Genomic DNA, 21,901 nt, shown 5'->3' with positions numbered 1-21,901 from the left:
TTTTCTTACATTTTTATACAAAATACGAGTAAACCACACATCTTCATACTGAAAGTCTTAGTCTTTAAAATAATATTCTGTGTTACAGCTACATTTGAAGATTGCTTTAAATACTATACACATAATTTCTGGTAGAACTTAAAACATGCATCCAAATCAACAAGACTTGAGGGCACCTGACAGTTCAGATTTCTGGGTTGCTTTGTAACTGACGGCAATTGCACACTACTTAAAAATCAATTTTATGTGTATCTAGTGAACATTTTTAAGGATGTCACTGAACTCATGCTCCACTGGAGACCTAGCCAAGCTATCAATTAGAGGTATCAGAGGTATCAACTTACTAAAGTCCAGCTTCTGCTGAGAGTTTTGTGCAGATCAAGTTTTCTTTCAGAAGTTCATGGTAATTACAGCCTCCTCGCTCCCCAGAGACAGGGTTTCACAGTTCAAGCAGTACAAAGCTAACACCTCCTACGAGGTGTTAACTCACAGGAAAGGAAAAGTAGAAAGCTGTTGGAAGTGTAATACTGGGAAAGAAATGAGAAATAAATTTTGTGTCAGCTGATGTTGTTGCAAACCTTTTCTCCTTTATGACGGCAGTTAGGTTAACAGGAGTCAGAGATGCCAAAGTAGCCCTCCACGTGTTCTTATCTCCAAAGAATTATCACGTGCATGTACTACTGATCAGTGATTTTAAGACTTTTTGTAGACATTTGGATGGGGAGATTTGACATAACTTTGGGACAGATTTTATCAGGAAATAATTTTGCTTACAGAACTTGTTCTCCAGCACTCTACTATCTGTATCTGCATGACAGATTAAGTAGCACATGGGAAAATCAAGATAGCATTTTTCAAGGTGGTTTTGCTATACCACTAATGATCCTTACCCATCAACTTTACCTGTAAAGACAAATGAGAATGTGTTAAAGCAAAACCAGATATATAATGACAAAGACAAATGAGACAGAGGCTTCATGAATGTGCCGCTGTTGCAGTACAGAATCCAACTGATATTATAACAGCCACAAAGCATATTTTTTTAGTTAAAAGACTGAAAATAAACAGAAAATGGCAATAGTTACATACAATATACAGTTAAAGAATTACCGAGGAATGTTGATGAAAACATTTTACCCCACTTATTACTCTTACACTATTCTGAATTCATAGTTTTCTGAGAATTCAGACTAATTTTTCCATAATTATCTTCTTAAAGATGGTGGTTAACTGAGAAACATAATGCTTACCAGTACTTTGGGGGCTGAAGACACATGATGAAAAACGAAATAGCAAGTAATTGAGATTTTTAGATACTGAACTAATTTCACAGAAAAGAAAGCTTGCATATTTAGCAGGAAGCCATCAAAATTCAAAATAGAAGACAGCTTGAAATAAATGATGTCTTATTTTAGCGAGCAAATTTTAACTGCACTTCTGAATGCTATTCTGCTTTTAATGGAAGATAAAGTTTTCAGTGAGCAATGCATAATAAAAAGCATAGCACAATCACAGCACAATAAAGCACATCCCCACTTTACATACACTCAATCTCCCACTCTACATAGACTCAATGTAGAGCGTGATGATTCAAAGATATCACTTATCTTTACTAAATCAGGGGAATGTTGTGACTGAATTCATCCAAACTGAATGCTTCTCTGAAGGACATTCAAATCCTTCTATAATACTTAAACTCAATTCGCCACGATGCTATTCCCATTCTGTGCTTATACAAGTGAAATCAAACAGCTATTTTAATTATTACAATATAAAAAAAAAAGGTATTTCAGAGAGCTGGGGCCCTTTGGAGCGGTATTCTAGCAAAGTTAACAAACTCAGCCAGAGGAACTCAATCCTCTCAGCTCTACAGATTGCCACACAGAGGAAAAGCAGAAGTTTTGATAGGTTCTTATGGGAAAACTCTGCCTGGCTGCCCTTGTTTCCTAGCTCTCTCCCTGCTAAGAAACAATTGATCTGTCAGAGCTTCAAGATGAGCTGATTAAACAATCCCAGGATGAGGATTACAGCCCGGTATCTCTAGCCCATTTACTTGAGCAACATTTGTTTCCCCACTTTCACACTTACCATATTCTATCCTTTTGTTTGTTTGTTTTGAAGTTTGTGGGCTTTCCTCATTAGAGACATTTGCATTCCTAGGGAAATGTGCACCTGATTTGCATATGTGTTAAATCCAGAAACATAAACAGTCTTGAGTATTAGTACACTGACAGAACGTCATGATGTAAATAATGCAAAAGAGACTCATAACAATTTCAACACGTATCTCTCAGGGTAATTTGTACAAGTGCTTTGTGTTGTGGCTTTATTAAGAAAACTATTTTGATGCAAGCCAAAACCAGACAGAAAATGTGTTAACTTACAATTTTGTCCAACTTATTAGAAAGAAAATAATTAAATGGGTGAGGGGAAAACATATTAAATGCCAAGTAAGAAATGTAAAGAAATATATTTAAATTTTCTGTTGCCTTGTGAACACTGATGTGCTAGTGCCAGATTTGCAGAGACGCCTCTTGAGGGCATAGCAGTCCAACCACAAGAAATCCCCTTGAGTCACGACACATCGAAGATTTGAGTGTACACTACTTGAATCCATCTAAGACTTCCTTTGAACTCTGCGGAGTTTGACACAATCGCCAAGTAATTCTCCTTTCACTAGAGAAGAACATACTAAACATTAAAAAGGAGCTTTTCCCAACTTTCAGCCCTTATTACCATCAGCTGTGCTGCACGGAGTATCACACTTTCACAAAGACTGAAAACAGTCTTTTTGTAGTGATTTTAAGTTACAGTTGTTCAAATAGGCTTCAGTTATTTTATTATCTCTTCTGTTATGTAAGCTACACAGAAACTATGAAGTGCCCTCAAACTGAAAGACAGTAATACTTCATTTTACAGAGAGAATTGTCTATGGCATCAACTGACCTCATGTCTTTCCTTGTTACACATGTAATTCTGTTTCTGAAATATTTTTGTACTGTGGAAGTCAAATCACACCTTGATTTCCAGAGGTCTGCCTCCCAGCCTTCCCCACAAATGACATGCAGCTTTAGAGACTGGTTTCTTAAAGGAAAGACAAATTCTTCTTTTTGTGTCTCTCCTGCTGTTGTCATCTGAATACAGGAAGAGTGCTACTAAATCACAGCGCTACCAAATACCTACTTGTAGATAAATAAGCTGCTGAAAAACATTTCATACAGGTCAGAGCAACAAGGCAGACGGGTGACTTCAGTTTACTCTCAAGCACGTCTGCTATTTTAGGAGATCTGTCAAATATTCTCACAGGATAAAGGGCGAGGGAACGGAAGCGTACAGTGGCAGGTGTGGGGCTCTAACAAATTGTCTTGGATTAAATGCGCCACAGACTGCTAATGGAAACAGCAGAAGTCCAGGACAAACAAATGAATAGCTTTGCCTTAGGACAAGTCTGGAGAAACAGTGCTGAAGAATTCAGAGTACTGAGTTACAGCAATACCCTCTCGTTAGGAAATCACACAGCATTAAGACAAACTACATTTAGAAGTAACAGTGAGATAACATATTAATGCTATGCCAGCATCTAACTCCTCTCAGGTATTACACAGCAAGGCTTCTAAGTATTCCAGATTTTCATTACTTTATCTTCAAAACTGTTGTATGTGTCAAAGCTCTCACGCCAAGGATAATGACTGACTTATATCTGACATAATTGTGACTACGGATTTTTGGAATGGGGTTAATTATACACAGAAGCCATTCTCTTACGCTTCCAACCTTGTGACTTGCCCAGACACTAAATCTAAGTTTCAAATGATCAAACATAACCTGGATACTTACAAAGCTGAAAGAAATAGCCAATTTGTAGTTGTCAGTCTTCATCATTTTGCTTGTCTGGAAAAAAAACCCCACCACTTAAATAATATTTATGCTACTTGACACACACAGGAAATATAAACAGCCTACAGCTGCAAGCAAATCAGTCTCTTTGGATGCAGTTTGCTTCATAAAACTAGTTTAGTATTACATGCATATAATGAATAATTTCCATGTTGAGAGTTTATCATCTATAAGAACATATTTGCTTTCATGTTCCTATTTAAATTACTAAGCACTGCCTCAGTTTATGTAAAACACATGCATCTAGCATTTTCTCTCAAAACCTTCCTCCTCTATGCTCTAGCATTTTTTGCTTTCCAGAAGAATTTCACCATTTCTAGCTTTACTCAATATTTTATAAAGGCGAAGGACATTTATAAGGCAGATTTACAGAGCCTGCAGTCAAGTAGATTTCTGCTTGCGTGTCAGCTGAATGTATTTTCATAGTATAGTGCCTATAGAGCTGATAGCTGCAGTCAGATAACAACAGAAAAGTAATAGCACTAGGAGGCATACGAGCAACCTAGGGAAGTTATGTCTATTTAATGGCGACGGATTGTCCCCTGTGAAATTTTTAAAGCAAGATATACAAAACAATGAGTCATTGGTTGAGAAAGCAGCCAGTTCTGTTGCAGAACAGCTTCAGAAAAGCTGTTATCATCTCAGTGAAAGAGGTGAAACAGAAAGCTGGAACATTGACTCAGCAAATTAATGCATGAGCACATGTTGCCACAGATGCTGAAACTCTGAAGACTGATTTTCAGCTACGGTTGTGAAATACAGAATTTCAGAAGCACTACCTCATAGGTTATAGAGAACAAAAAGTAAATGGTTGCTTACTAAAAAGCAACAGTGCCTACAGAGCTAGATTATACAGTGTCAATTTTCATTAATAATCGTCCTGAAAGTAATTTGAATGTTAATAAGAAAGCAAAGTGAGTTCTCAAAATCAGCAGGAATTCTGTGGTCCACCTGAAAAAGCGGATAATACAGAAGTCAGTGATAGCATTCTCTGCCAAGATTTCAAACACTACAAATATTAATTATGCTTTATATTACCCACAAAATCATGTGTGATTAGGGAAAACAGAATACTAAGTTGTATGTATAGTATGTAGAGTTAATCATGTTTTGCATTAGATTTTTCTTTTAATGGACAGCGAGACACTAGCATCTGCTAATGCGCTTGCCACACTAGAAGCAATACACTCAGTTTCATATTTTACATGAAAGTCTTAAATCTTTTCATGTATTATTATACCACATGCAGGAATGTGCATGTGTGAAAGAAATGTTTCAAGAAATCCAGCTCCATTCTCCTTATATATAGTACTTAAATTACTACTGCTTTGTTTTGAATTCTTTCCTTACAAGCGAAACTTAATTTATTAGAAAAGAGACCAACACTAGAAGCAACACGAACATCATGGTTTACTGTGAAAATGGGCAAAAGCACTGCAACAGTTCTTTATCATTGCTCATTCTTCCAAAATGACAACTTTATATAACACTAAGAAGAGCTGACTGCTTTCTGTCCTGTTTTACTGACAGCTTTTGGCACAGGCAATTACGACTCAATTTAAAAAACCCGAGAGAGCGCATTTGCGCGTGAACACCAGAGATGGGCCAGCTCTTTTTTAATCAGCTATTAAGCATAACAAAATGGCATTTGAGTTCTGTCTGGTCTTTCTTCACCTTCCAGATTATCTGAAAAACAACTACAAAGAAAATGAGGAAAGTTCAAAAAAAATGGAAATAGAGCAGAGAAGCAGCAGAGTGAGAAACACTGAGAAGAAGCAGTGATTGCAAACAGTGGTGGAGAACAGCTAATATTGCAAATCTTTTTATGACAGAATGCTTATTCGAGATGAAGTAGCACTTGCTTTCACTAGAAACAGCTATTTATTTTCCATGCATCTTTCCAAACAGGATAAACTGGAGGAGGGAAGTTTTACATTTTTTTCTGCATAATAATTCAGGCATCATGTGACAGCATATTTCTCACCACCTTCCCAACCTATCCTACATCCCACAGACTACACAGTTAGAAGCCTGTCACATCAATAAAACAAGAAATACTAAGGTTGATCATCCCCAAATAAAAAAAAATTGTGACCAAACAAAACAGAGCTGTAGCAATTAATTTTCCCTGTGTGAACATATTTTCACATTTTTACTCCTAAACCACAATAATTAGCTTCCAGGAGCAATACTGTGCATTACCTGATTGCTGACTCTTTCAGTTCAGGGTATGCAGGTAGTCAAAAGGAGCACGGGTGCTAATTGTCACCTGCTACTCGCATTTTCCTCATCAACCATCTGGCTTCCAACTAAATAGCTAGCGGGGCTCCTGATGTCAGTTACACTACTAAAAGAAAAAAAAGATTAGTGTCAGTATTTCAGTTCTTCTGCGGTAGTAAGTGAAGTCTCTGTAGACACTGAGACTCCTTTTCCACCATCTCCAAATCTACCCTTCTCCAGTACTGGGACAAGATTTGCAGAACTGCACTACATTGCTTTCTAAACAGAAAACATGAAGAAGCTGTGATGAGAAATGAGACTTGCTCCCCAATAAGCATTTGCCAAGTCTTCCAACAATCTTTCCTGGAAACAGATTGTTATTTTGCAGTCAGCTAAAAGCAAAGTAAGGAAACCAAACTATTCTTCTGCTGAATATCAAGGTTGCAATTCGATCTTCCACTGCCATAAGCTGACCGAGATATTTCATGATAGCGACCATTAAGTTCAAGTCTGATGTCTTCTTCACTCTAGGAGATGACTGCACCCAGGAAGACGCATCGTTTCACAAGTTTCATGGACCCATTACCGACTCTGTATCTGTACCTTAGGCCCCAACGAGTCAGCACAGCAGCCAGCGTGTGCTGGTACTAAAGCTGCTCCAGTTTCTGCTGCCACTGTCACCGGGATGAGACGACATTTTGTATTCTGTTTTACACAGGGGTGCTTTCAGCAGCTTTTTCATCTTTAGAAGGTGATAGCTGAAGAACAACACTGCAGAATTTACCGTATTTAAATAAAATTGAAAAGCATTTTAATTGACTATGCACACATTTGTGCTGCTGACATCAGTACATATTTGGGACAAGCTGTTTTGGAAATACAAAGAGAGCTGACAACTCTTGGCGAGAGCTGACAACTCTTGGCATGCCAGTTCTCAATAGCTCAAGAAGTGCCTACTTTCAGAAATTCTGTGGTTTATATCAAAATAAATGCAGATAGCACAACTGGTCATAACTTTTTGGAATTGTTTGTAGGCTAGTTTGTGACAAACTCTATGATCTAGTCTTTCTTTCAGAAATTTAGGCCTTTGCTCTGCCATTCCTAGACAGATTACCTGCTAACTTCTATGAACTTCAACTAATTTTCCTAAACATTAAGAGTATGCTTGCATCCTTTTATCAGATATAAATACAAATGTTTTAATGTTAATATATTAAATAAATATTAATACCAGATTTACACAAAATGTTTTTTAAATGCACCCAACATTACAGCACTCATGGGTTCTATTTACGTTATTCATTCTGTGATCGTTTCTCAGGCTCGGCAGTTGAATTCTACTTCCAGGTCTGAACTCAGAAATCTAGTTTATCCTGAAAATAGGAATATCTCTGTTCTGCTCCTTTAAGTATGAATTTGGTTATTATGCAATTATTTTTTAAAAAGTTGATAGCTTTCTAAGACATTAAAAATAAGGTGGGTTTCAGATTATTTTAAAATTATTAATGTTAATTAGAAGATAATATTTTTTTCTGTGACTCGAAGACTATCCCATGATTTCCTGTGTTATTAACAAGTGACAAGGGTATTGTTCTGAAGAAGTGAGATGACATATCATATGTAATAAGGAAAAATAATCCACCTCTGACTTTTCCAAAATCTGCTAGACATTTAAAAGCTCTTGAGGATGACTGGAGACATAACCACATGTTCTACAAAAGACATACATGGACAGAAAGGATTAGCAGCAGGCATGATAAATCCATTAAAAATGGATTTTAAAAGTAGTAAAATTTGTAACAGCTGTAAGAAAGAAAACCATCATTGCATGTCTAACTGAACCTAGGCATCCAAGCTTACTGAGTACCAGTACACATTTCACAAGAAGCAAGGGACTTTGCACACAGGTAACATGTTGACGTGAAGGACAGCAACAGAAGGCTGAACTGGCCAACACTTACTGTAAGATTCGGTAGGCCAGCGTACCCTAAAACACTTCCACTCCAGCAGAACATCCATTTATTCATCTGCTTCAGTCTAAACACTTGGCTTGAAATCTGAGGCAAGTTATTCAGAAAATACTTTCAGAGGCACACACAGCACATTAATCTGTCTGAACAACATAAAAATTGCGCTAATAATAGCAATTAAAGTGTCTTTTGCCTTTGTTATTTTCCAGGTCAGTAGTAAGGCAGCTAGAAAATAAACACTCATGTCCACAGATCTCAAGAAAAACTACACATAAACATGTAAATTGAGAGCTTTACAGATTTATGGGTATATGAGTAATCTTTAATTCTAGACAAAGCACTTACTTAGGGATGAGCCACTTCTGCAATCGAAAACCCAGTAAGTAAGCCTGACTCAATGCTCAGACAGTCATATATGTAGTCAACGAACACTTGGCTAAAAGGGTAAAGATTGATAAACACTTTAGGACACACTGTACCCTCTATTTTGGCAGCTATCCTCTTTCTTTGACATGCTAATTATAAAATTTGTCATCCCACAAAGCACAGAGCAGAAGTGAAGAAGGAATACCCATCCTGAAAGAAATATGCAAATAACATTTAAAAGAAAAAAAAAAGTCACAGAATTTCACAGAATTATCAAGATTGGAAAAGACCTAAAAGATCATCCAGTCCAACCATCACCAATACTTCTCAGCTAAATCATATCCCTCAACACAATATCCAAACGTTTCTTGAACACCCCCATGGTCGGTGACTCCACCATCTCCCTGGGCAGTGCCTGACTACCCTTTCCGAGAAGTAATATTTCCTAATGTCCAGCCTGAATCTCCCCTGGCGCAGCTTGAAACCATTGCCTCTAGTTCTATCACTGTCTACACGAGAGAAAAGGCCGACCCCTAGCTCACTACAACCTCCCTTCAGGAAGTTATAGAGAGCTATAAGGTCTCCCCTGAGCCTCCTCTTCTCCAGACTGAACAATCCCAGCTCCCTCAGCCGCTCCTCATAAGGCCTGTGCTCCAGACCCCTCACCAGCTTCGTAGCCCTCCTCTGAACGCGTTCCAGGGCCTCAATGTCTTTCTTGTAGTGAGGGGCCCAAAACTGAACACAGTACTCGAGGTGCGGCCTCACCAGTGCCGAGTACAGGGGGACAATTACCTCCCTGTTCCTGCTAGTCTTTTGTTGGAACATGTTAGAATGATGTATATGGCAAAAATTAATACATTTTTTGAGTTCAGAAATTTTACACTCAGATCACACAACACTATTTTCCCTGAACGTTTGCATCACTGAAGATGACATGGTTAGTATCAGTCTATTTTCAATGAATTCAACTACTTTTATTTACATTAAATACACATTAAATAATGCAAGATTAGTCTGTTGAAATGGCTTACCTTCCGTGCCCATTTTCTTTTTGTCAGAAGTCTGCTCTTCTTCACTCTTGGAGCATTTTGTCTGCTTATGCTTTGCCCTGCAAGCATATTTGTCTGAGCAATTAAGTCAGTTGCAACTAATAGACTGAACAAAGTAAGCATTCTGTTTGCTAGAAGCTGAAGCGATACAAGCAATAGAAAGCTGCAAAAGGAACGGCTCGTACATTGATGAAGATAAATCCCATGCTGACATACACCTCTACAACTCCACTAAGTCTTCTGTTCTCGTTTGCACAATTTTTCTACGTAAATGAAGAAAAACTACAATGACAAAATTATGTGTAGTTAAAAATTACTATTTATATTTATGTGCTTTGTTAATTCTACACATTACATAAAGTGTGTTTACACACTATAAATTTAAAGATGTATCACCATGTCATAATGCAGTTATAATCAAAACTACAACTGTTAAAAACTATTATTTTTCAAACTATGTTCCATTAAAATTAAACTGTTCTCTTTATTCTGGGTTCTGTGTGTTTTTATTTCAGTGAACCATTTTATGTCTATGATCACTTAAATTAGAAAGCAACTATTTCCACAGGATAATGGGGTGATGCTAGGTGTACAGTGCTTCAAAATGACTACGGAAATCCAAAATCATTTATCTGGTGGTGGCGAGAGGAAGAAAGGTGCAGTCCATCAACTGGGGAAAGTACATGACATTCTGATTGCATCTTTTTATAAAACTGATTAATAGTTCTCCTTAAACTGCTGATCAACTCTAGCATTTGGGACTTCACACTGAAACATTCTCTGCGATCCTTGTTGGGTAAGGATAAACACATGTTTTGAGAAGCAGTTGCTAGCATAGTTCCATGATGGCCAGGAAATAATGACAATACTTTCTTCAGTTTTAGCAGTTTGACTTGGTTATACGAAATAATTCCATGTCGTACGTTGTGCCATATTTTTTGATTTAAGAATCTAGTCTTCAGAAGAGGAAAGCTCACAGAGAAGTGAATGAGCTTGGATTCAGATAGCCATTTTCTCGCACCACATGAACATGCTATTGTCATCAAAGTGTTGGCATAAGCTCTTGCCCTGTATCCTTTTTTTTTTTTTTACAGAGTCCTGTTTTGATTTCAGCAACACAGTTTTGAGTGTGTTAACATAACAGTGTGCTAGGAATGTGATTCTGTCATGTTTCACCCTGCCCTTACACTAAATTGCAGTTCTAGAATATGCCAGTGACAGGAACTACACTGGGCTCTGAAAAATCACGCCAAGGTGGCGATAAGCAAGGTTTCATTGGCTCCTTTCTCTTCAAAAACGCATTCATTGGTTCGAGACTTATTAACAGATGAGATACGAGCAAAAATTCTGGTGTCAGCCATTATCTCAAAGTGAAAATACGTCAAGTAAGATTTATCTGGACAGCTTCTCTGCAGGAACACGCAGGACAGGATGAAGCATGCCCCACAGGAGACACTCTGCAGAGTTCCTACAAGTTTTCAGCAGCGGTTCAGGGTGGATATGGAATTTCTTCAAGTGAACGCACCTCCCATGTCCCTGAAGCTACAGCTTTACAAGCCTATAACTACAAGGCTGGTAACATAATGAGCTCCCTGCAGACTTCTTCCTAACACATGCAAAAAGAATGTGTAAAATATAAAGTAATATTGCTAATTAGGCAGAAAAAAAGCCCTGTAATTCTAGTCCCCCAAGCAGCTGGGCTGTTCTCTTCCACTGAGGGCATCAGGATGACCTTGTCCCTGTAATGCTTAGCCCTACCATGGAAAACCTGCAGCACACAAACGCTTATGTGACCTTCTGAAACTCAACTTTTAATGCTGCTGGGAGACCAATGTCTTTTTACAGGAACATTCTCTGCTATCTATGGATGTAAGTTTTCCAACAGGTGGTCAGCTCCTTTATTGACAATTATATTGATGGCTTAATAGCAGAAACAGAAAACAAAGATGAGCTAGCATTGCAGATGTAGCTGTTTCCTGTAGCACATGGATTAGAGAATGGTCATCGATGAGAGACAATCGACAAAATCAAGTTACTACTACAGTCCCCAATGATCATCTCTTTCCTGAAACTCTTAGTATTTTATAATTTAACCTACTTTGTGCTGTCAGAATGACCTTTAATAAATGAGGCTTATTTCAGGTCATCAGAAGTCTCATATTTAAATATGAATTAAGAAAGGCTTATTAAAAATCAGAGTGACCATTCATAATTGAATAATCCTGAATGAAGAGAGACTGGGCAGGAAATAACAACCTATAATAAATACAACTTAATTGTTGTACCATATTAAGAGCTTCCTCAAAGTTTTCAGGGAAAAGAGTTTCTCTGGAACTGTCAATACAATAAAGTCCAAACTTGCCACAGAAACAGAAATCTCTTAAGATGAACTGTGCAATAAATTTTTTTTGCAACAGCGCAAAAGGGTGTTTCTGCGGGATAGAAGACATCAGAATTCAACTTCCTTTCTTGCCTTTCTGTGGCAACTGATTTGAAATTCACTCTCCTATATTAAATGGCAGAGTTCCTAACACCCTACCTACTTCTGGGCCAGGAAGCTGTACATCCATCCTGGCTCAGTTGTCTTCAGTTATTAAGAAGGTCTTCAAGCTGGACACCCTTTAAAATCTTGGATATAGTATGACTTAGAATAGGACATTTGCAAAATGTTAACTTCTGCCGGCTTGAAATTATTTTGAAAATCAACTCCAACACGACTACCATCGTGATACATTTCTCTAAGTACAGACATAAATAAATCGTTGCCATTAAATACTTAAACTGAAAATGCAATATTCATAACTTAAGGGTAATAAAATTTATGGAGCTGAATAATAAGATTTGACATATTAAGCTTGATCAGAAATTTGAAAGCTTGTTACTTATTTCTTTGTGTTTCTACACTCAGCAGTAGACTACTCTGCAGTAGGCTGCAAGAGGCTTAATTTTTAAGGAAGAAACATAGAAACCTAGGAGAGAGAATCTTTGGGAAGGACAGAGCAGAAATTCCTTCCCAATGCAAATTCTGGTATCCTCAGTCAGGCAAAGTTTCACAGCTCCTGAAGCAAAACAACAGAATGAGAACCACGAGAAAAACAGCCCTGCTGAAGACTGTTCAAAGCCTGCATATATCTCCTAGGAAATTCGCTCTAAGAAATTTCCCTGTATATAACTTCTGCTTTCACACATAATTAAGAGCTGTCATGATTCAGGTAAAGAGTTGCTGGAAGTCGGATAGTAATTGCAATCTTCCACCAGGGATAGATGTAATAAATAGTAAAGATCTTTCATGAAACAGTACCTGCCTCGAGAACAGAACTGCTGTCTCTGTTGCCTTCCAAAAGCACGTGGAAATCTGCTATGGTAATTTAACTCTGAAACAAGTAGAAACTTTGCTGGATAGTGCTTTGCATACAAATGTGCATAAAATAAAGAAGCAAGAGACTACAAAAGAGATTAAGACTAGCTGAGCAGGGGGCCTGAAGGTGTTGTTAAAGAGGTTGGCACCCACCAGCAAGAATCATTCTCCATCTCTCACTTGCACCTCATTTTTCACCAAATTTTTAAAGAAATATAACTTGTAACTTCTTTGTAAATAAACAAGATGGTATTTTTTTGAAGTAAAAAAAAATTACATGCAGCATTTTTGCTTACATTCTTTTTTTTTTTTCCACCTGAAACATCTTGATGTATATGTGCTACAGCCCGCATGTGACTTAACACAATAAAGTATGCGTTCTTTTCTCCTTTCCTACCTTTTCCTAGCAGTTACAGATCACATGTTACATCACAGAAACCCTCAGAGGGTAGTTTCATTGTTATTCTAAATAGAGGTATTTGGAGTAATGTGTTTCTCCTCTGAGACCAGTATCTCCAGTGGCATTTTTATAAAATCTGTTCAGCACTGATGAGAATGCATATGCATTAAACCATCCTTGCAACACTCGCTGCTCTTCAGAAGGAAATTCCTCTCCTCACTGCTTTCTTCTGAGAATTGCTTGAAGCCTCAGACATTAAACAGTTGTACAGAACCTGATAAAGTTTTTAACTATTAAGATGTAATGCTTTGAAAGATGACCTGTGAACTAAGACTTTAAACATGATTTTTGCTTACTACAGCTAAATGGACGTTTATCAAACGCTTACTAAACGGCTGTAGAACAAAAAGGGAAATGATGAATACTTCAAGCAGAAGGATTGAATTTTCTCCTCCCTCTAACAAAGTCGCATTCATCATTCTCTTCCTCCTCTGCTACATTCCCATATTTTTTTCAAGTGATGCTTTTGAAGTTGGACATTTTCCTTCGCCGTTTTATCTGTCAAGCAACTCAAAAGAAATCAATAATCTTACTGGAGCCCACTAACGTTTACATCCATTTTCTATCTTGTCTTTACTTTCTTCTACTTTTATCAGCAATGATTGCTTACAGAGATTTCAAACAACTACATTCTGTTGGCAGAATTTAAAATCATTATCTTACATTATCAATTATGCTACCTACTGAACAAAAAAAAAAAATAGGTAAATACCTTTCAAAGAGGAATAAAAAGAACTTCTGAGGCTGCAGGAAATTAAATCATCCAATAAACATGTTCTTTTGTTTTAATATGTGTAAGTAAACTTTGATTAATGTCCTAAAAAAAAAAATAAAATCATACTAGTGATTTAACCTGTAAACGAGTTTAGTTTCATAGCTTTCCAATAAAATCTAATGTCTTCCACTTGTGCTTAATTTACAATACCCTTGAATTTTGATGTGTAATATCCTTTTGCATAACTAGTTGTCTCTATTTAAGTTTCTGAATCAGCTCACTCTTCTTGGGGGTGGGATGGAAGTGATGAAAGTGTTTCAAAATAGCTTTAATGTATCAGCAGAGATACAAACGTCCAAACGGTACACCAACAAATGCTGTCTCTTTATTCTAAATCCACCTCCATAACCTTCCCGTACTTCACATGTTCCTCGAGGACCTCTCTTCCTGCCTTGATTTTCCCTGGCACAAAAGTGAAATTCTCTCTCTCCCCCCAATTCTGTTACTTGCTCAACTACTTATCACACGAGCGCGTACCAGCTAGTACTTCCAGCAGTTTTACTCCACTCAGAGTTTTAAACATCCATACCTGGATGCGCCAGAGATGCCAGAAAAGCAGAAAAGCTGACTCCACTCTACCCCAAAAAAAAACGCAGAGACGCTCAGAATCAGTCTAGGAGCTTATTTCTTAACTGACAAACTTGAACAGGATCTGTTCCCAGGTGGCTCAAAGAGCTGACTGATAAAAAATTTACTTAAAAGAAGGCAGTCTTTCACCGTACCTGAAAGAAGAGCAACGCTACTTAGATGGCAGGGCAGCAGATTTTGTTTGTTTGTTTGTTTGGTGGATTGACATACTCCATTCCTCTGTGCCTGAAATAAACTCTGGAAGGGAAGTTTAAGCAGCCCGGCAGGGAAAAAAACCTTCTTTGCTAGCAGGAGGCAAGAACAGCCTGCAGTCTCCTAACAGATTATGGAGAGACACTAACAAGACTAATCCAACAAACATCTTAAAAACCAGAAGTAGCCACCAGTAACAGACCAATCTCCATGTTACAGGTAATACAAATCAGCTCTGCTAGATTAAAGCAGTGTTGGAAAAAGGAATTAATGAAAGAATAGTCTCTTAGAATATATACATTTCACAAAACACTGACTTCACTTTCACTGATATAAACATTAATTACTTTCAGCCCACTTTTTGCACAACACAGCACTTCGGCATATATTCCTCTAGGTTCCGTTCAATGGCAGAGCATGGGGCAGCCACAAGATCAAGGTCTTTACGGGCCTTATTCTTCAAGGTGAAATTCCCATGGCTGATATTCTTACAGTGATCTAGGATAGCCTTAAGTTACAGCCACTTGGTTTTGCTGAAGAGTGAAAATTCTGCTGATCTTCCCCAAAAGGTCCAATTAATAGTTGTGCAGAACTACTTTGCATATATAAGAGCTAACGTAAAGAACATCAGTAGAGAGACAGAATGAAGTTTTGAACTATAATTTGAGGGAGGAGGGGGTGAAGAGCAGATGGGGGAGCTGTCACTTGAACTACAGGCTGTTTACCATGCGTCATTAACAGGTCTTGGTTTCTTATTAAAAGGTCTGGGAGTTGTCTTCAGTGTGTATCTGCAACCCAGAGAGATTATATTCACTGCTTGCCAAAAAATCTTGTATAGAAGAAGCCACTATTTATTAATAAACATGAAGGGAAGCACTGATGTGCAGAGCAGTTCTGCCACAGAAAACACTGCTTAAATGATGCAGGAAATTAAAGGAGGAAGGTAAGGAATAGATGCTGCAATGAATCTTGACAGATCTCTTTTGGGAGAATTCAACATGCTTCTGATCCAGTCGACATTTTAAGTGCTGCACTTGGTATCTATCCCACCATCCTGCCAGAGTTAAGAGGTGTCACAGAATCGTAGAGTGGTTAGGGTTGGAAGGGACCTTTAAAGCCCATCCAGTCCAACCCCCCTGCAAGGAGCAGGGACATCTCCAACCAGATCAGGTTGCTCAGAGCCTCATCCAACCTGGCATTGAATGTTTCCAGGGATGGAGCATCCACAGCCTCTCTGGGCAACCTGGGCCAGTGTTCCACCACTCTCACTGTGAAAAATTTCTTACTTGTATCTAGTCTAAGTCTACCCCCTTCTATTTTAAAAACATTACCCCTTGTCTTATCACTGTAATGTGTCCTTACATTCTGGTCAGTTAAAGCAAGTGGATGAAAAGCAAAATAATCCCTGAGCAAAAATCTAGACCAAAAATAATCCCTATAGTGGTACCACTAATTAGTTTCAATAGGGAACCATAAAGAAACACGCCTGCTTTTCCTGTTCTAGTACTGAAACATTTCTTGGAGGAAGCTCTGGCTGCGAACTTCAAGTTACAAATAAAAGGTAACTTGCATTGATTTTTCTCCAACAAATCTGAACAGGTTTATGCAGTTTTTGAAAGAAGTGTTGACAGAATCCTCAAATGGATTACAATGCCAGAGAACAAAAAGGGAACTGTGATCTTTTATTGAAGAACTGAAAGCCTAAATTCAAAGACACTTCCAAGCTTTAAAGAACCTTAATGCAGGAGACACAATTTTCACTTGTCAAGGTGTATTTCTTTTTTTTTTTTAAGTCCTATTCAGTTTATTCTGGATGATTGTATTGCAGAATACAGAGGCTGATGTTCAGCACATGGACTCCTTAATCGATGCATTGTGAAGTGGTGTCTGGGATCCAGGCAGCACATCAACCAAATAATTTGTTAAATCTAGTCAATAAATGTGTCTCAAGTGTTTGAAATGCTGCCCCTAACTTAGCTGGGTACCTCTTTTATTGTCAAATAGCTGATTTGTCCAACCCCATATGCAAGCCAGAACACCTCTGGAAGCCAGAACTTTAAAAGAATTGAGAGAAATACTCTTATGATGAAGTCATAGTTACAGTAACATCAACACTCTCCAATGGCCTTCCTAACAATGGCTGCTATGTTGTATTCGCAGAGGCAAAGCTTCAGATTCAAGTCTTGCACAAAGTAGGAATAGGAAATATAATTGCAATTTTGACACTCCAGAAATACATGAAAGTTTTGGAGTTTAAGACCAATTTGACTTAGATAATTTTAAACACAAATCATTTATCAGATATGTGCAGTAAAATAAAAACGCCTCAAAATCACCCCCAGAAACACTGGAAAACTATGAACCTGTGACAGCCACTAAGGAAACGCTTTTATGAGTATACATATACCGACTGAATCTATCGGGCTCTGGATTAAGATTTAAAAGGGAGAAAATTTGTTTGTAATAGAGCAATGTCAAGACTATAATTTTCATTTCCTTTTTTTTAAATAAGAAACTAGACAAGTAAGAAATTTAATATTTGAAGTGAGAACGGGATTGCATGGTGGGGGCGGCGGGGGGGGGGGGGGGGAGTGACAAACTGCCATTTGAAAAGACATCTGTACTTTCCTTCCATAATTCCTGTTGATTCTTAATTGATAAATTTCCATACTATAGTTCAAATCTCATGTGCATAAATCAACAGTTACAGACTTTAGGACTAAAAGTCATAAATGCTGGGTTAGACATATGTCTCCTCAAGTTATCTTCCTTGGGATTTTGACATTTGGATTTCAGTATTACCACCAGCATTGCAAATGCCTCTGATCACCATAAAGCTAATTATGTGCTGCTATTAAAGGAGATGACATAAGACACTGACAGTTGGAAAGGCCTAATGACCAGCTGGACAGGAAAGAAAAAAAAAAAAACAAAAACAAAACCAAAAAAACACTCATGTTGTTCAGTAAGAAGTTTGCCAGAATTTTTATAGGCATCTTTTATCACTGGCTTCACTATGTCATTTTAGCATTAAAAAAAAAAAAAAAAAACACACACAAAAACCGAAACCAAACCCAAACCACAACACAACTGGAAAGAAGTCGAGATCGAGAATGCAATGAAATTTATAATCTCAGCATAATGTACCATTAGTCATACAGGTCAGTACTGTTCAAAAGATAAAAATTCTTCTGAAGATCTAACATCCGGTTTCATAACGGTAGCCTTTGCTTCTCTGTAAACCTCCTGTGGGTATTAAGTTTTACCCTAAAAGAATGGAAACTGACAGATAAGCATCTGTTGCAAATCCTTGGAGAGAGGGTGCTGAGACTATGCCCATCATGGAGAACCATTTATTTTCTCCAAGTACTGCAGGACTGGGATAACCAAGATGAGTAACTGGCAGTCATGAGAAGACAGCAAAAGAAAGCCCCCCAAAAGAGAAAGATCAATAAATATCAACCAGCTACTCTCATCAGTTGCACCAAATCTAAGGTTAACATCCCAAATATTTTTTTATTCCACATCATATCATTGAATCATTGAGTCCTAGAATAATACAAGTTGAAAGTGACTTTGGGAAGCCATTTGGTCCAACTCTGGACCAAGCTGGATGGCCAACTTAAAGTCTACTGCTCAGGGTCTTAAATGATTCTGCATTTTACAAAGTTTGATTCATAAATTTCAGTAAAACAAGTATATTGGAACCTCTTAGTAGAAGTCAAATATTAAAAGAAAAAAGAAAAAAAGCAAACACCAAATTCCCCCCTTCAACCAGTAGCGATCCATTTTGACAATTTAAACTTCGTCTTTTTGTGCCTTTTGAAGTGACAACACCACCTAGCTAACTTACCGAAAAAAAAAACCACTTTGGCAATTACAGAACCCCAGGCGGAGGATGCAAAATACATAGGAGGGCTTTTTTTCTTCCACATAACTTAAAAAGCACAGAAGTTGAAAGCCTAGGCTAGCCCACAGTTCAAATAAGCTTGGATGTAAGTAAGCAATGAAACAAGTTATTCCTGCAAAGAATGAATCAGACAAAAACGTGTTTCCAAAAGGTAACTAATCAGGTGTTTTTCTAGCCAAGAGCTTCCCCATTTCTTAGTCCTCATACTTCGCATTCTTTCTCTGTCGAGTCAATGGCACTTTCTACACTTGTGCACCAGACTTCAAAATCGCTGTGATTTATGTAAACTCACCCTTTAGGCTCTGCGCCTGGACACTGCAGTCAAGCCACTCATATGTATATCAACAAAAAATCTGTCCAAAAAAAAAAAAAATCCAGCACACTTCACCTCAGTTCAGCTTTTTTCACACCGTGAAAAAGGACTCCCCCCGCCACTCTGTTGATACCGCTGTCATTACTATCCCTAATCTCTACTGCTTTGTATTATACTCACAATAAGCTGTTTTAGAGATTGATTAATAATCGAAGCAGAGCTGAGGCATTTAATCAATCTGAACAACAGATTATTGCTTTGTGTACCACAAAGACAGACAGATTATCCTTTTATTATCGATTAGGCTAGCTATGCTCCTGCCAGGTCCACTGCCCTGATTTCTAAATATTTTTGCTCAGCAAGTTTTCAAGTTGCACCAATCTTAAAGACAAAAACTATTTCTTGGAGCTGTATACATATTGATCAGCTTTCTACTGTAACGTCCCTGTCTTTCTGGGATGATATAATAGCCATACAATACATCAGCCTATCCACAATGCCTCCTTCCCTCACAGAAAATACCCTGAGGATACTTGTACTTCTCACAGTCTTTTTCATCTTCCCTTTGTTCAGATACAATACATTCAATCTTTACTCTTAACACTTCCAGAAGTGGTTACAGCTTAGGAGTAAGCACCCAAGTTGCATCATTTCACAGAAAAAAAAAAAAGGGGCTTGGCACTGGACTGCGCAGCTGGGAGAAGTGCTGCAGAAGGAGTAGCCTGTACTTCAAAACCCAGACAGAGTAGTCCACTTCAGGAAGAATAATTCAAAGTAATTCAACATGAGAACTAGCTTGAGTTGAGCAGAAGTAAATACACAAAATCACCAATACAAACCATTAAAAATGTTCAAATACCAGCAGACACAAACAGGAATGTTGTATATAAAACATGAGGCAACCTTTCACCTGCCCCAGCAGCGTCAGTATCTGCACACACCTAAGATCCTCACAAGCCCAGCAACAGAGTTAAAAGCTTAAAGAAAACATATTCTGAGTTGGGGAAAGGGGGAGAAAAAAATGTATTTGCATCAAATATAAATGTTAACAAACTTCAAACTGTAAAAAAGCTACTGGAAAGGTAAAAGGAAAACATAACTTCCACATCCACTGAATAGGACAAGAATGGTGACTTCTCACTGCTGCCAGGGAAATTAATCAGAAGTAGGCAATTATTTTTCACTGTAAGTTAGTGAAGAACTGGATCATGTCCCTTAATGCAATTCAGGGAAACTATTTCACCAGAGATTTTTAAGCAGAGATGAAGATTTACATGACAATTTAATAGATTAGATGACCTCTCAAGTTTCCTTCAGCCCTGTTTTTTTTCTGATTAAGTGAATGCTTTCAAACAACGGATTTACAGGCATTGCTAGCGCTAGAATTTGTTTGTTCTCAGATTTACCAGAATGAAGCAAGTCCATTTTATGTGAAACATTTGTGTTAAGAATTTGCTCCTTAACCTTGACTTGGACTATAGAAGTAGAAAACTATTATTCTCTGCTCAAAGTATCTGCGCGATGTGCCAAGATGCTGATGCAAAATGGACACAACAGCGCAAAGGCAATTCTTCATTGTTGTGACTTAACATTTGCTGTGTTAACATCAGTATACAAATATTGTCTTCTCCAAAACTGGAACATCTGCCTTCCCAAGTGAGTTCCTACTTACCACTATAAAAATCATACTTCTTTGGAGAGTTGAACAAGCACACTGTTTTTAGTCTTGCTTATTTACCAATGTGCCCATTCGCTTTCAGAGATCTACGTTCTTTTTAAGTGATCTGCATCGTTTCATCCTTTGTGAGACCTGGCTTAAGTCCAAGCCCTACTTACGGACCTGACTCTCTGTCTTTAATTGCAGGCCCAAAATGTAATTAATTTAAGAGACCACAATACTTAATGATTAAACAACACATTACTAAAAAAAAAAAATATATCAATTAAATAATGAGCTAGCTAATAAACAGACAGCTATTATTAATTTAGAATTCTGTCATTTGTGCAGTGTTACACATAATTATGAAATATTACTCTTAAATGATACAAATCACACATCACTACTATGGAATTAAATCGGATAACTTCTTAGGCTCTGCGCACAGCTGTGAATACTTGAGCGTGTTTCCATCAAGTCTTTGTAACAGAGAACTGACAAGTCTTGGTATTGAAACAGGAAACCAGAATAAAGGATCTCGTTGAGTTGCTTAACAAACTTGAGACTCAGGCCAAGACTTGTTCCTTTCGTAGGTCAAGATGAAGGCTCTGTATTCTCCACACTAAACCTCTGGTGAGAGCAATGATATGAAACGCCTTCGGGCATAGACTGCTGCTGTGTAGCAAAAGGGCAAAGGGCTTCTTCTCCAACTTGGAGCACTGGAGCGTTGGGCTGGCAGCTGGCACTGCTAACGGGGAAGGCTGAGGGCAGTGTAAGGGTGGCCACTGCTGCTGGAGAAAGAGGACTCTTCTGGAGGCAGCAACCAGCACTAATTCTGTGTGGAGGAGCAACATAGAAATTTCACTTTTGGCAGCATTTTGTTCTTACCTTGCAGTTCTCTACCCTGCTTTGTAATTTCTCACCCTTTTCACTTTCACAGCAGGGGTTTTATGTACCTGACCCTCTCCTCCCAGAACAACCAAGTTCTGCCCGCACTGCCGAAAAGGCTTGCAGCTAATATCGCACCAAACTAAAAGAAATCAGCTCTGAGAGGAGTAGCATCTTCTAACAAGACAGAAGCTGAAACATGTTCTTTGCCAAGAACATCTTAGTTTCAGGATTAAGTATTAGGTTGGCTAAAAAACC

General features: G+C 38.0%; 1 long non-coding RNA gene across 1 annotated transcript; it reads right to left on the bottom strand.

Annotated features, from left to right (window-relative positions):
- Positions 1-2,446: 2,446 nt before the first annotated feature.
- Positions 2,447-9,519, bottom strand: LOC147599410 (uncharacterized). Its single transcript, XR_015259653.1, has 3 exons — positions 9,485-9,519; positions 3,838-3,891; positions 2,447-2,676 (listed from the first exon to the last, which is right to left on the bottom strand). It is a non-coding gene; the product is annotated as an uncharacterized LOC147599410 (long non-coding RNA).
- Between the last annotated feature and the right edge of the window lie 12,382 nt (positions 9,520-21,901).

Source organism: Chlamydotis macqueenii, chromosome 11 (genome assembly GCF_036417535.1).
Source record: "Chlamydotis macqueenii isolate bChlMac1 chromosome 11, bChlMac1.mat, whole genome shotgun sequence".
NCBI lineage: Eukaryota > Metazoa > Chordata > Aves > Otidiformes > Otididae > Chlamydotis > Chlamydotis macqueenii.
Note: the sequence above shows the minus strand (reverse complement) of the source record. Positions and strands in the feature narration are given on the sequence as shown.